The sequence below is a fragment of the Zalophus californianus genome, chromosome 15, assembly GCF_009762305.2.
Source record: "Zalophus californianus isolate mZalCal1 chromosome 15, mZalCal1.pri.v2, whole genome shotgun sequence".
Lineage (NCBI taxonomy): Eukaryota > Metazoa > Chordata > Mammalia > Carnivora > Otariidae > Zalophus > Zalophus californianus.
In genome coordinates this window covers 82,108,129-82,121,806 of record NC_045609.1, presented here as the reverse complement: position 1 = coordinate 82,121,806, position 13,678 = coordinate 82,108,129, and the positions used below count along the sequence as shown (strand labels likewise).

At 47.9% G+C, this 13,678-nt stretch overlaps 1 long non-coding RNA gene across 1 annotated transcript; it reads right to left on the bottom strand.

The window, feature by feature from the left end:
* Window positions 1-4,273: 4,273 nt before the first annotated feature.
* On the bottom strand, window positions 4,274-13,604 carry LOC113923747. Its single transcript, XR_003520408.2, has 3 exons — window positions 13,500-13,604; window positions 6,608-6,672; window positions 4,274-5,337 (listed from the first exon to the last, which is right to left on the bottom strand). It is a non-coding gene; the product is annotated as an uncharacterized LOC113923747 (long non-coding RNA).
* Between the last annotated feature and the right edge of the window lie 74 nt (window positions 13,605-13,678).

Genomic DNA, 13,678 nt, shown 5'->3' with positions numbered 1-13,678 from the left:
TCCCAAGGCCAAATGGAAATGGCTTTTGGATTACCCACCATTTGGCCAGATTATTTGCACCATTGCCTCTGTCCATTACTGGGGAGAGCCAGGAGGGGTCTGGATTGTCCTTAGTGTTCCGGGATGACCTTGTGGGGATCTGATTACAGTCTGTGTGCAGACAAAGAAGATGTTTGACTGTCATTCTTTCCCTTACTCTGGTTCAGGGAAGCCCGATCTTTGGCTGGAACCCACACTGAAGAGCCTGTCATTGCTGGTGATTTTTCTTGGAAGCAAAGGTTTCCATTAGCAAAGCTGTACAGAATCCATATTTGCCTTTGAGCTTCCAGACTTCCCATTTGGTGTTTGGGGGTCCTCTGTTGCACAGGACTCCTCCTCACCCCCACCCCACCTCCATGCCACCGTCCACAAGCCAAAGAAAAGACAGATACCAACAGAGCTGCGGTGGACCTGGTGTCAGAGCAGAGAGCAGAGGAAGGGGCAGAATCCAAGGTCAGGGGCTGTGAGAATCCTTGGGAATGAGGACATCGTTTGGGGGGAGCACCCCAGATTGGCGTGGAAGCATCTGCCTCTGCCACAGCCTCCTTTACGTCTGAATGCGCTGGCTCTGTGGACAGCCTTCCAGAGACTCAGAGCGCGGGCCCAGCTCGGGCGCTGCCGCCTTGGGCTTCCTAGGCCACTTCCTGCTGCCAGCCTCAGCAGCCACTGTGTTCCCACGGGCTCCTGGACAAAATCTGCGCACTTTGAGGAATCACTACTAGATAGTAAAAAGAGCTAGCATTTATTTACACCTAGTTCTGGGTCAGGAACTTTCTGGGCTTTTCACCTGTTATCAATGGCTTTAATCCTTCCAATAGCCCAAAGATGTCGGTACTTTATTTATTTATTTTAGAGAGAGCGCGCTCAGGGGAAGGAACAGAGGGGGAGGGGGAGGAACAGGAAGACTCGGGGCTCCATCCTAGGACCCTGAGATCAGGCCCAAAACCAAAAGTCAGATGCTTGATCGACTGAGCTACCCAGCCTCCCCCTTAAAAATGATCTCCATTTTGCAGATGAGAAAAGTGAGGCACAAAGGGGTGAAGGAAGTCGCCTGAGATCATGCACCTAGGAAGTGGCAGTGCTGGGGCACAAACCAGCCTCCCACTCCTAAGCTGCATTCTTACCACGGGCTGATACTGCTGTCCCAAGGCCAGTTTTCCCAGGGTTCTTGCTGCTGCCTACACATTTCTAAGTGTTAGAATTTTTTCTTGCAGTCCAGAGAAATACTGAGAACATTGAGAAACACAGAGAAATACTGGGGCATTAGCATTCAGGTGGCTTTTGCTTTCCAGGATGACTTGGAGAACAGACAATAGATAATTCTGGATGTACTTTTTAAAGTTCTGTTTTACTCCCCTGGAATGGGTTAGAACAGAGGTTGGCCATTTTTTCAGACCCGAGAGTTCAACTGCACTAAAATCCAGAAAACGTGGTCAACAAAGATGCAGGATGAGAATGCCTTTTTTTTTTTTTTTAAGTTTATTTATTTAGGTAATCTCTACACCAAACCTGGGGCTTGAACTCACAACCCCGAGATCAAGAGTCACATGCTCTTCAGACTCAGACATCCAGGTGCCCCGAGAATGCCTATTTTTAACAAAAAAGTATATAACTTTACATTAATGATATTGATATGGTGGTTAATAGGGAAATAAATATGGAACTTAGCAACTCTGTTCAATGAAATTGAATTGGTAGGCCTTCTGCCATTTGCTCTTTTCAAATTTTCATGATAGCTTCCTTACCTTGTCTGTCATAACCCCAAAGACAGAGACTGTGGGTAACAAATGAGCAAGTCTCGTTAACAAGAAGGAAGCCACACTTAGGGCAAGAAGGGGTCACTCAATCCTTGGGGTTTGCATCTCAGACCATCCACGCCAGATGCAGGGTGAGCAGAAATGACAGACTGAACAGTGGGGCTGTCATGGAGGTCCCGAGATTTGCCAAATCAGGGAGGGGCAGTAGGTGTTTTGGTGTGAGGTCAAGTCCAGACTGTGCGTGTGGGCTGGGATTGGAGTCAAGTACATGGAGTGATCATGGGGGCCAGAGAGTGGGAATTCTTCCTTCCCTCCCCTCCCCTGTTGGGGCTCAGCCTCCTATAGTGTCATTCCTGGGGAGAATCCATACCAAGAAGTCTACCCTGCAGAAGATAAGGGTGACAGGTGTGTGAGGCATGCTCGGCAGTGGTGGACAGCAGGGGGCTGGCCAGGAACACGGATGAGGAGGAGGCATATGGAATGACCCCCATCTGGGCAGCAGACTCCTGGGCTTTGAAGGTGTTAGCCAGGCCCCAGGTCGGGGTCCCTGATCCTGGAGGAAGTGGATTCTGAGCTTTGTTTCCCAACACCTTCCTTTCCCACGGGACTTCCCCTCCCCCTCTGCCTGTGAGGCCAAGCCTTCTCTCTGTGCTTCTCCTTCAGTCCTCGCTCCCTTTTCACAGACAGAAGGAAATGTACTGGCTCCTGCCCTGGCTAGTTCAGGGGTACCGCTGGCTTCGGGTGCAGGTCAGCCTGTGTGGGGAGGGTCCACATTCCCTCAGCCCCTCCAGGCAGGGCCTGTGAGTTGGCTTCCTTCTTGAGGTACCAAGGCAGGAAGGTGATGACAGAGATGCCAGCCTGCGTGTTTTCGGGTTTGAATTTGTCGGGAAAGACTGAGATTCTTGCTGTGTTTTAGAACTGAATTTACTTTGTTTTGATGGGCCTGATTTTGTCATGTGCCCACCCAGAGCCAAACAGTAGCACCCGGGGGAACGTGATGCTCCAATTGGTTAGTGCTGAGTGAAAGGCAGAACCAACTCCACCCCAACCATGTGGGCTGATGGTCGTCATGAGCAGAAATTGGGGTTATTGCTGGAAGAAGGGTGATGATGGATGCTAGAGAGGCAAGCCGCCAAATGTCCGCTATCCCCCCCAGTTCCTCCTGCCTCCGAGTCTCCCCTAACTACTCCTTCAAATCAACCTCTGTTCCCTAGGACTGAACCCTGGCTTGACCACTTGGCCAGTGCCCTTGGGGCCTTCCTTAACTCCTTTGAAGAAGAATCTGTCAGATGGTCTATTTACTGTAAAAATGCACAGCGGATATTGAAGAATTCATGCCAAAAGCTTTTCCATAACAGAGAGGAAATATATCTTAAATTGACAAAAATCTATCTTTTGGGGTCTGATTCCTGAGAACGGAAGCTTTGAAAGTTTCACAGTTGTGTTCAGAGGAACCCACGAAGACATTTTAGCAGGTCCTAGCCTTCCTGCTTAAAGATCTCAGCAGGGATACTGCTGGAACTTGAAGCTTCGTTGTTCCTCATCGTTGGACTTCAAGGTCTCACTCTTAAAAGTCTGGGTTAAGGCCAAGTGTCATGCTTTGGCAGACTTTAAGCTTTATTTGATTTCACTTTCCATCATGTGAAGGCTTATTCAAGTAGATTCCACCGAGACTGATCGGGGAACTTCTCTGCCCGCCATGAGGGTGGAATGGGAGTGGCCCGTGGACATGTGGATGCATTCCTCAGACAGGCGGTGAGCCCTTCAGAGTAGGGACCATGGATTATGCACCGTGGTATCTTCAGCACCTAATGCAATGTGGAGCACTGTCCTTAAAACACTTTTTCTAGAACACGTGCAAATTCATGATTTGACCAGAGCCAGTCTGGCCTTCTTTGTTCTTCGTAGATCATCACATGCATCACTGTGTTTTATAACTTAATTTTCATGCCCTCTCCTTGTCTGGGTCTTGAACTCTTATAAGACATTGATCCTATGTTACTTGCTTTTCTATGCCTTCTTTGAAAAAAATCTTCTCATTTTGTTTCTAACTGCAACAGCAATACATGTTCATTTGGAAAAGCCCAGTGAAGAGAAAAAAGAAACTCAAGTAATTCTAAAACTTTTCATGTAACCTTCCATTTTTCTATAAATATGTATATATATTCTTACAAAAGAGGATCATTCTATATGTGTATTTACCTTTCCTTTTTTTAAAAAAAAAAAAGAATTTATTTATTTATTTGAGAGAGAGAGAGTGAGAGCACAAGCTGGGGGGAGAGGCAGAGGGGGAGGGACAAGCAGACTCCCCACTGAGCAGGGAGCCCTACTGGGGCCCAATCCCAAGACCCTGAGATGACCTGAGCCGAAGGCAGATGCTTAACCGACAGAGCCACCCAGGTGCCCGTTTACCTTTCTTTTTTATTTTCTTTTTTAATGAACAATATGATGTAAACATTTCTGTGTCATTCTATGGTTTTCATGACTGCATTGGGTTCAAATTTATGCTTCAATTTTTTTTCTCAAACAGTATAATGAGCATGTTTAGGGATAAATCTTCGTGCAAATATATGGGTCGCTTCTTGGGGTAAATCCTCAGAAGTAAAATTGGTGGATCATAAAATATGGATATTTTTGAGGCTTTTTGGGAGCCATTGCTACCAAATTACTCTTTGCTGCCAATAGTAATTTCTTAATTCTGGTCCTGATGCCAGTCCTGCAGCACCATTGAACAGTTTCTAAAGAGTTCCTGGCTGCCCAGTGGGCATATGTTGCCAAGAGCTGACCTTTGTAGATGAGACTTCCTCCCACAGCGTTGCTTTGTTCCTTACAGATGAACTGGTCTTTAGGGTTCCATGTCTCCCATGGCTTCTTGTTGAAATGTGTCTTTTAAAATTGATGGCAAATGCAATCTCCAATTTGAGATGATGGTTATTCAAGAAGGCCGTGCTGTGCTGTCTGTTGCTCGATTACTCAGCTTTCATTCTTATAGATTTCCCATGGAACAAATCTAGTTGATTTCTCTGCCAAGCGGGGGGAGCCTGTATGTAAGGGCCCCCTTACCTGAGACTAAGACCTTGTCTCTAGAGAGCAACTTTAGTGAGGGCTTTGCCCTGTGCAACTATTCCAACCACAGGGATTATTTTGCCTGGATAATGCCCTGGTCTCCAGGGATGGCCATGGCGATTTTCCTAGGAAGTGAACTGAGGTGTTCAACAGGGCAGTTTTTAAAGACTGTGGACTGACTGTTATCTGTGGCCTTTTCAGATGCCAACAGCAATTGGCCAGAGTCGGGGATGCTGGCTAGAATGTCCCTGGGCTGTCCATGTGCAGGTCACAGATGTTCTGGCCAATGGGAAACAAGAGCTAATTTGCTCTCAGGGCCCTAATTGGCTGATGGGACAATCCCATGCCTACTATTTTGAGGCTGCATTTCTAGCCCCAGCTTGGCAGGCTTGCTTGAGACATCTGGCAACAATGATCAGAATGCCTTTTCTTCTCTTTCTTTCTTTTTTTTCAAGGAGGCTCACAATCAATTCATCTGTGGATTCACAAGGAAAGGCTCATTTAGTAGAGCCAACATGTTTCAAAGAAAAGTATATTTTCATTAACTAGCCTCAAAGCAGTAATTATATGTTCAGAGAACACAGTAAAAATTTATTTCTAAATATTTGGCAGTGAAAAGTTGAAGGCGGTGTGTGCGTATGTGTGTGTGAGCGTGTGTGTCCAACATGTTGCATGTGTTTTAAATAAATCAGCATCTTCCCCTCAAAAAGGAAGGAGGAAATGCAATTATAGACTTAATTTTTAGCAACAGGATGTGTTTCTAAATGCTGCTAATATATCAAAAGGAAGATGTATGAAGGTTTTAAAATTGTTATCAAAACAATTGTGAAACAAATGAGATCTCTTAAAAAAAATTTTTTTTTTTTTTTAAGGGATGGTGGTGTCTGAACAGTGAAAAGCAAATTTCAACCAAGGATCAAAAGCAACAGTAGTGTCTTTGCATGAGATGCCGCTGAACTCTGATGCTCCCCCCCCATCTGATTCACAGTTTATAATCACAGTTATCACAGAGCCATTAAAAGCCTATTAACTTGAATTCCCACAATTCCTTGAGGGCAAGGGCAAAGAAAGAGCAAAATAACTTTGAATGTAAATGTAACACAACGTTCGAAAGAGGAGAATCTCTTTTAATTATGCCAGTGAAGGAAGATGTCTTATGGATGCATCCACCCTAGCAGATGGCTGATGAAAGAATACACCACGAAGTCTTAGGACGCTCGGGATGTTATGAAAATGATTTCTCTGTGAAGAGACTGGGACAGCATCTGCCTGTTCCAGACCCCTCTCTGAGAGGAGGAAGAGGGGATGGCTTGTTAAAATGTGTTGACTGCTGGGTAGGCTGGCTGGACGAACACTGTGCAGGGGCCGATCGAATCAGCCTGAAAAGAATCTGCAGACTCGTTTTGCAGAAGCAAAAACCCAACAAATATTCAAGCCATTGTCATATGAGAAATTTGATTTTGTCTTTTTCCGCCCTTCAGTGCCTTCGCTGACATTTCCCCTAACAATGTTATTATGCACCGTACAGTAAGACAGTGCCATCAGTAAGCTGTCTTGAGACCTCAGATAAAATGCAGAGTTCTTATCTCACCACAGAGCAATTCCAGATGTCCTACGGCAGCGAGCGGTGTGCATACCAATGATGGAGTCTGTCCCCAAATCTCTGGGGCCACCCCGGCGAGGTGCGTGCCGGCTCTACGGGGTCCACACTCGTGCACCCCTGGCAGGCTGGACTCAAACCTCACCTCGCCTTGTGAAGGAGTGCTGGAATCGCCGGAGGAGGGAAGGCGCTTTCTCTCTGGCTCTGACTCTGAAACAACCAATTCCAATCAATCCACCCTCACCTAGAATGAGTTTTTCCTGCATGAATTACCCACATTCACTGCCCAGCTTGATCTCATTCCCGCAATGCATAAAGCAAATGGCTCAGTCCAGAGGGAGTGGGTTATTGACTAAGTGCTTAATTAGGCGCACAACCCTGATGTGGTCATTCTCCTACAGGCAGGACGACTGGACCGTGGCACGGCAGAACCATGAATCTGGTTTATTCTCATTTGCCTGAGCCACAGTTGAATCAATGGGGCAGCAATCTAAATTAAACATTAAGACAACCACACTGCAGTATGTTTATGTAACTGTGCAAAGAAACAGCATGTGTCTCAGGGTCCTCCGGGGGAAAACACTATTTACTTCCTTCCTTCCATATCAAGCGCACTGAAGGTTTGTATGGTACTGTCTAGAAAGGGTTTGGGCACCTGAGGGGAAAACCTTATAGTTACATGTAAACTCTTTTAGCCTCCTGTTTGGCTTCTGAATCTTTCAAAGTCTAGCAGGGCAGTGGTCATTGTCCAAGGATTAGGCTGCAGCATTTACCTGCAGGTGCAAGATCAAATGTGCCCATGGGGCTTTCCAAATCCATGGCCCAGATGGGTCTTAGGCCCAGATGCCTCCTGATTCTCCATGGTGGCACTTACCAATTTTTATGTGCACTTGAATCACCTGAAATGTGCACCTGAAATCACAATTTCACAAATGTGAAATTGCACATTCTAATTCAGTAGGTCGAGGCACGGGCCTGAGAATCTGCATTTCTCATCAACTCCAACGTGATGCCTGGGGCTGCTGGTCTAAGGACCATACTTGGAACGGGGAGACCCCGATGGGCGGGTTCCTTACCTCACAGTCAACTCACACATTGGAGAGGAGTAGGGGAAAACGAGATAGCTGATGTTTTGGTGACAAGATAAATTGGAAGCCAGAGGGGAAGCAGAAGGATCCGAGGAACAAGCCAGTCCCCCCTCAGGTGAAGGGGTGTATCGACACGGGCTTCAGTCCCATGTCCTGTCTGGTTCCTCCATCAGGGGGTCATTTACTGAGCGAATGAACAGGTGCCACGTGTGCCGAAGGCGACACGGCAAGGCTTCATGCTATATAGATTTCCTATTGGCCTTTGCAAGGCACCCCCTATGGGCGGAAACGTCCCAGAATGTGGAGAAAGAGCAGGAGCAAGAAAGGACAAATTGGTGGTCATCCACACCATTAACTGAGTTGATGAACCTCGGGTCCCCATCAAGCTGGGGAAAGGAGGGCCTAAGGCCGGAACCTAGCCCAAGTCTATCTTTTATGACTTTTCTCTTCTTATTATCTTTGTAACAAGGCTCTTTTATTAGCTCGCAATTTCCTGCCAAGTTGATGAAATCTCCATTATGTTTTATAGTACAAAATAAGAAGATAAAGGAAATTTTAAAAGGCCCACAGATCTCTTCTTTGTTTGGGGACCCTGCCTCTGCTGCTTCCCCCGCCGGCTGGGGTAGAAACAAACTTTCCGTCGTGTTCCGAGACACGGCTCATTTTTTCTTCAGCTGAAAAATAGATATTTATTTTGCCATTTCACTCCACGATTCTGGAGGCTGGCATTTTCCATTTTAGTGCTCTCCGTTTTGAACCACACTTGTAATCACTGCTGTCTTTTATTCTGTGTTTTTGGAGGGCTCTCCCATTCGGACTGTGCGAGAACAAGAGCAGCGGTCTTTCCATGGGGTGCAAACAAAGCACCGCGTCTTCACCGTCAACCTCTGTAAACACGTGCGCACGCAAGTGGAAACAGGCATAAAATTCCCAACGAGTGGAGAAACGGGCACCGAACTCAATGTTTCTGCTTGTCTTTTTCAGCATTTGGAGAAAGAATAAGCTCAACACATCTGCTGCATCTCGGGCGCGTCTTATTTCTAAGGTGCTTTTCTTTAAAAGAGCCAAAGGGCTCAAGAGGCTTTTTTGGTTGTTGCCGCCTGGTCCGTGGGTCTCTGCCTCCTGCCGACATTGGCTGTCGGGTCAAGGTCATGGAGGGCAGGTGCTCATGGACTGCCTGGACGCCTGGACACCCCGAGTGGCCTGCCTGCTTCTCCTGCCTCCAACCTCTGCTCCGACCGGCGCTGTCTCACGGGCGTCGAGGCCACACTGGCTTCCCTGTGGTCTCTGGAGTGAGCCAGGCTGCGCCCACAGCCAGGGCGTCCAGCTGCCCCTCTTCCCTGGCCCGTGGCCCATGTTTACCCCTTCACGTCTTCCTCACCGCCCTGGTGGCCTTTCAGATTTGTTCAGGTCCCTCTGTCACACGGTCCCGGGGCAGTCCGTGCCTCTCTCGGTTATGACCAATTGTGTGGCAATGTCTCTGTCTAAAGGAGGGTCGGCTGCATGAGGACAGCGGCAGGATTTACTGTGTCCTTCACCGTCTCCAGCACAATCTGCCAGATGGGAGCCCTTCTCTGAGGGACCAACTCTCCAAATTATCAATTACCCAAAATCTTCTCTGGAAACCGTTTGAAAGGTTTATGGCAATTCACGTTTCAGCAAGCTTATCAAAAGTTCAGTCATTACAATGACAATGTCCCACATAATTTGAATTTGGGGTATCAGGCCCGTTGGCAGAGACAAGGGTTTTTGTAAATGTTACAGTGAGTTCACGTCTGACTTTCAATTCAATAAACTTCCCGGTTGGTTCAGTTATCCTTGTCTTTCAATGAGTCTTACTCGTCTGGATCCACTGAATTGTTTTCTTGAGCGGAAGGGAGAGAGGCAGTTAATTTTCTAGATAGTTTGCAACATAGGGTGCAACAAAAAATGTGCTTCCATTACAGATGCAAGAGTGCTTTCCAGGATGTCATGCAAACGTGTTGTGCGTCCATTAACATTTCCATTAGTACCATACAAATCACGAATCATAATAAAAAAGTGCAGTCAAGTCACCTTGATTCGGTTGTTATTTGCAAAAAGGACCCAGATAGTTTACCTTGTGGGGTGAAACAAAAATATGTTTTATAATTCAGATGTCTGAGAATTTCTCAGTGCTCAACATTTTGCACGCAGATGGAAGTGAAGTTGTCCAGGGTTTGTGGACATCAACATAAAGATGAAACATTCATTTGGCGGAATGACAACCGGAAGCTCACGTGTGTCATCAGGTCTGAGCGTTTGTGGGGGCGTCATGGGTGGGCACGGACAGACACAGGTGTGAAAGCATGCCTGCAGGGCACCCACAATCCCACCACTTTCTCTCCCGCAAAAGATAGCATGTCATTAATTAAACAAGGACTGGCATACTACACGGGCTTGTGGGGCATGGAAGAGAGAGATACATCTACCTTTCACAAACTCCTTAACAGTTCAGATGTGCAAGATCTAAAAGTCAAAGTACACAACAACTGTTAAGTCAAAACAAAAAACAAAAAACAAAACATTGGGCAAACAATTTGCTATAAATGTAGATAGTTCACTGAAAATAGTTTTCGGTTAATCAATAATTTGTGGGTACTGATCCTTGGATGAATTGGCAAATTTGTGATTTCCTATTTATAAAGACTGATTTTGGTGATTGCCTTGGTGCGATTTGAAAACAAGACCGGCATATAGGGGATGTCCGGTAAATCTTTGTAGACAGTGATTAAACAGTGCCACATGCTCGGAACGCAGGGGCCCAGCACAGGCAGAGCACAGGTCAGGATGGAACGTGGACCTCCGCTGACCTCAGCCCCAGGGACCTGGGCACCCTGAGTGCTCCAGGATTTGTGTGCAAACTGGGGAGTGTCGCAACTAATAATACTAACACCAACAAGGAGCAGCCCTCCCCCAAGCCCTGACTGAGAAATCCTAGCCGAAGAAAAATGGAATTTTATTTTTCCTGGTGGGCCATTCTTTATTCAGTTTTGATTTCCTTGGACAAATTCGTTAGAATTTGAAGCAATCATTCAAAGGGGAAAAAAATGAAACACTCCTTAACCAGAGATCACAGTCCTTGTTTAACAGAGCGGATGACGAAGGCAGAGGAAATGCAAAATATATTTAAAAATGGGATTTCAGTTTTAAAAAATTTTCTGCTCCATTGGTGGAGACAAAGTGAATGCACGTGAGACACTGTGTTGGAAATGGTCCTGGTTCTAGGCTTTTAAACTCGAAGTCTTTGGCTTCCTCCGTCCTTCTCGCTTTCCCTTCAGTTTCGGGGTGTGGGAGGAGCACATTCTGCACTAGTGTCCCCCCTTTTCCGCTATCATGTGTGCAGTGCTGCCTGGCTTCGCTTCCGCTGCCTAGGGCCATAGGCAGCCTGTGATGTCAATCGTTTGGCCTTGACCTCCAGAGGTCACCGGAGAGAGGGATTGTGGCCAAGAGGTAGGCCTTTAGAAGGGCCTTGTTTTATGCAAATTAAAGAAAGGGAATTAAAGCAATCCTCCTCAAAGTCACTGTTCCCTACGTAATTCAGTGGAGTCGGGGAAGAGCAGCAGAGTGACCACATGCTGACATTGAACTTGGCCTCAGGACATTTGGGGTCTAGTTTGGGCTCTGCCTCATATTAGCTGTGTGACTGCAGGGAGTCCCTCCACTTGTGTGAGACTCAGTCTCCTCTTCTGTAAGTGAAGGTCATTGCTAATGCCTGCGTGGGCCCCTGTCTGTGTCCCTGCAGGAACCAGATGGCCCACTCTGAGACAGAAGACAGTCCAGTGAAGGATCTCCTTCTAGGGCAGGGGTCAGGGGCTGACAAGCACCGGTGAGAGCCAAAAGCCTTGCTCACCCCAAGGCCAAAGGGGGTTTGACTCTCCAAGAGTGGCAGCTATGGGAGAGGGGCTGCCAGACTGACCAGAGTGGGGGATGTAGATGGAACAACATAGCTCCTTCCAAAGTGTGGCCTGGAAAGAAGGGAGCCCGGGAGATCAATCCTTTGACCCAGTGCGGGCCTAGAGCCTGTGTGTATATATTTCCCCAACTCCATGTTCGGTGGTTAGCTTAAAAACCACAGTAGAAGTAGTTATACCGTGGAAATTGGCAAACACCCCTGCAAATCAGACTGTTCCTTAGAGAGCTGGTTGTTAACCATTTACTAGCACCTGTGCCTTGCTCTTCTGGCCCTTCCAGTTCCCACTGCTTCTTCCTATTGGGTGAATCCAACCCGAGCCAAAGGGTAGGGACTGGTGACGCAGTCTTTGTAGGCCAGTGACCAGGGCATAGAATGGGGTGGAGATGGGTAGAGAATGACTTGGCGTGTGGGAGGCATACAGAAGGAAAATAACCAGCACATCTCTTGGGGGTGTGGTGAAAGTCACATGCAACAATGAATAGTGAATAGGAAAATACTTAGTCAACACTGACATGCTTTTCACATGTGTCCTTCCTTATTTTTGCGAAGTACTTTACAGTTTACAAAGTGCTTTTATGGGGTCTACTTCCTTTGTCACCGCAATGCTGAGAAGTAGCACATCGCCTCCTGCTTAACTTGCGAGAAGTCAGGGCGATTCAAATTACAGATAAGAGAGCATTTCACACCCATCAGGGTGTCAGAGGCTTTCGGGTGTCCTTGATGTTTGTTCTGTCTCTTTCAGGGTGTTGGAACATCACCCGGAAGAAGACCCCACCAGGACAAAGCCTACTTTGCAACCTCTCTTAAATTGAGGTGTGACCGCGTGACCAAGGATGAAGAGTTCCACAGCAGCAGGTGGAAATCTTCCTTAGACAGAAGCAGCTGAGCCAGCAAGGAGAGCGTGCCATGAATCCAGGGGCCAGGACCGGTCCAGTCCCACCCTCTGGGATGTGCCCTTTCTCCACCCTGCTGCCTGGAGCACAGATGTCACCTCCGGGCCACAAGGAGGACAGCGGGCAGAGTGGTGAGAAGCAGAGGGAGCTGAGCTCATCTCCGGGATGGTCAGCTGGAAGCAGAAACCCAGGCAGCCTGCATTCTCCCCGCATGGCAGGCTGTCTGTCTGGAGCTGGTACAGCAGCTCCCTAGCACAGGATGATGCTGTGTCCTGTTCCTCCGTCTTTTTCTCCTCCACCCTTACTGCAGGACTCAGCCTCATGGCCGCGAGAGAACTCTGCCACCCCAGGCCTCAAATCCGGGAGCCCACCTCTCCGAGCCACCGGTGCTGGCCAGGGGAGAGGTCCCTTGTCACTGCCCCGGAAAGTCTTGTGCGAATGCCCAGTTCGGAGATTAGGGGATGAGACAGTTCTGGACAGATTTCTCCTGTAGATGTTTGTTCTTATTAATTCATGGGATAGCCAAGAGAATTGTCAAGATAGAACATTTAAAAAAGGAGAAAGAAAGCAAGAGAAGTAGAAATCGCACCGCTGAGCAGATTTGGGTATCCGGGCTTGGGGAGAAAGGCCAGGTCTCAGGACCAGCCAACCAGCCTGTGCACCCCGGGGAGGCCAGCTGGCCCCCGGGAAGGCTCGTGAGCTCTGGAGCCGTCCCCTGACCCAGCGCCAGCTCCACTGGCTGCCTGACCCTTGTTTTCTCATTTGTAAACGCCAAAGGTTGTCGTGGAGCAAAAATAAGATAAAAACATGTGAACGTATTCAGTTCAGCCCAGCACCTGGCGTTTCGTGATTGCTCACAGTTGTGGTTTCCTTGGGGCCTCAGGGGCGTGCAGTAGGTGAGCAAGCAGCGGTGCCCTCGGGACAGAGAGTCTGAGCTGGGACAGGGAGGGAACCCTGGGGCCTGGGCATCACGATCCCACCGAGGAGGAGAAGGTCGTCTCCTGCCTGGATTCAATTCACTTCTCTGAAAACTAAGAAGCTGGGACAGATGGTTACCAGGGGAACATTCAACTCTAATGTCACCAGTTTGAGGATTTAGAGGGGACAAAAGTTCTCTGTTACCTCCAGGCTGTCTGGTTCCCACTTGTCTGGCCTGGTAAAGGGGTTCCTCAGCTGGGACCCGGTGACTCCCTGCCTTACACCTCAGGGAACAGCAGGTGCAAGGACCCTGCGCAGGAACCCTCAGAGGGCTTAGAAGACCTGCAGTCCTCCCCCATTGTGATGGGGGCTCAGATTCTATG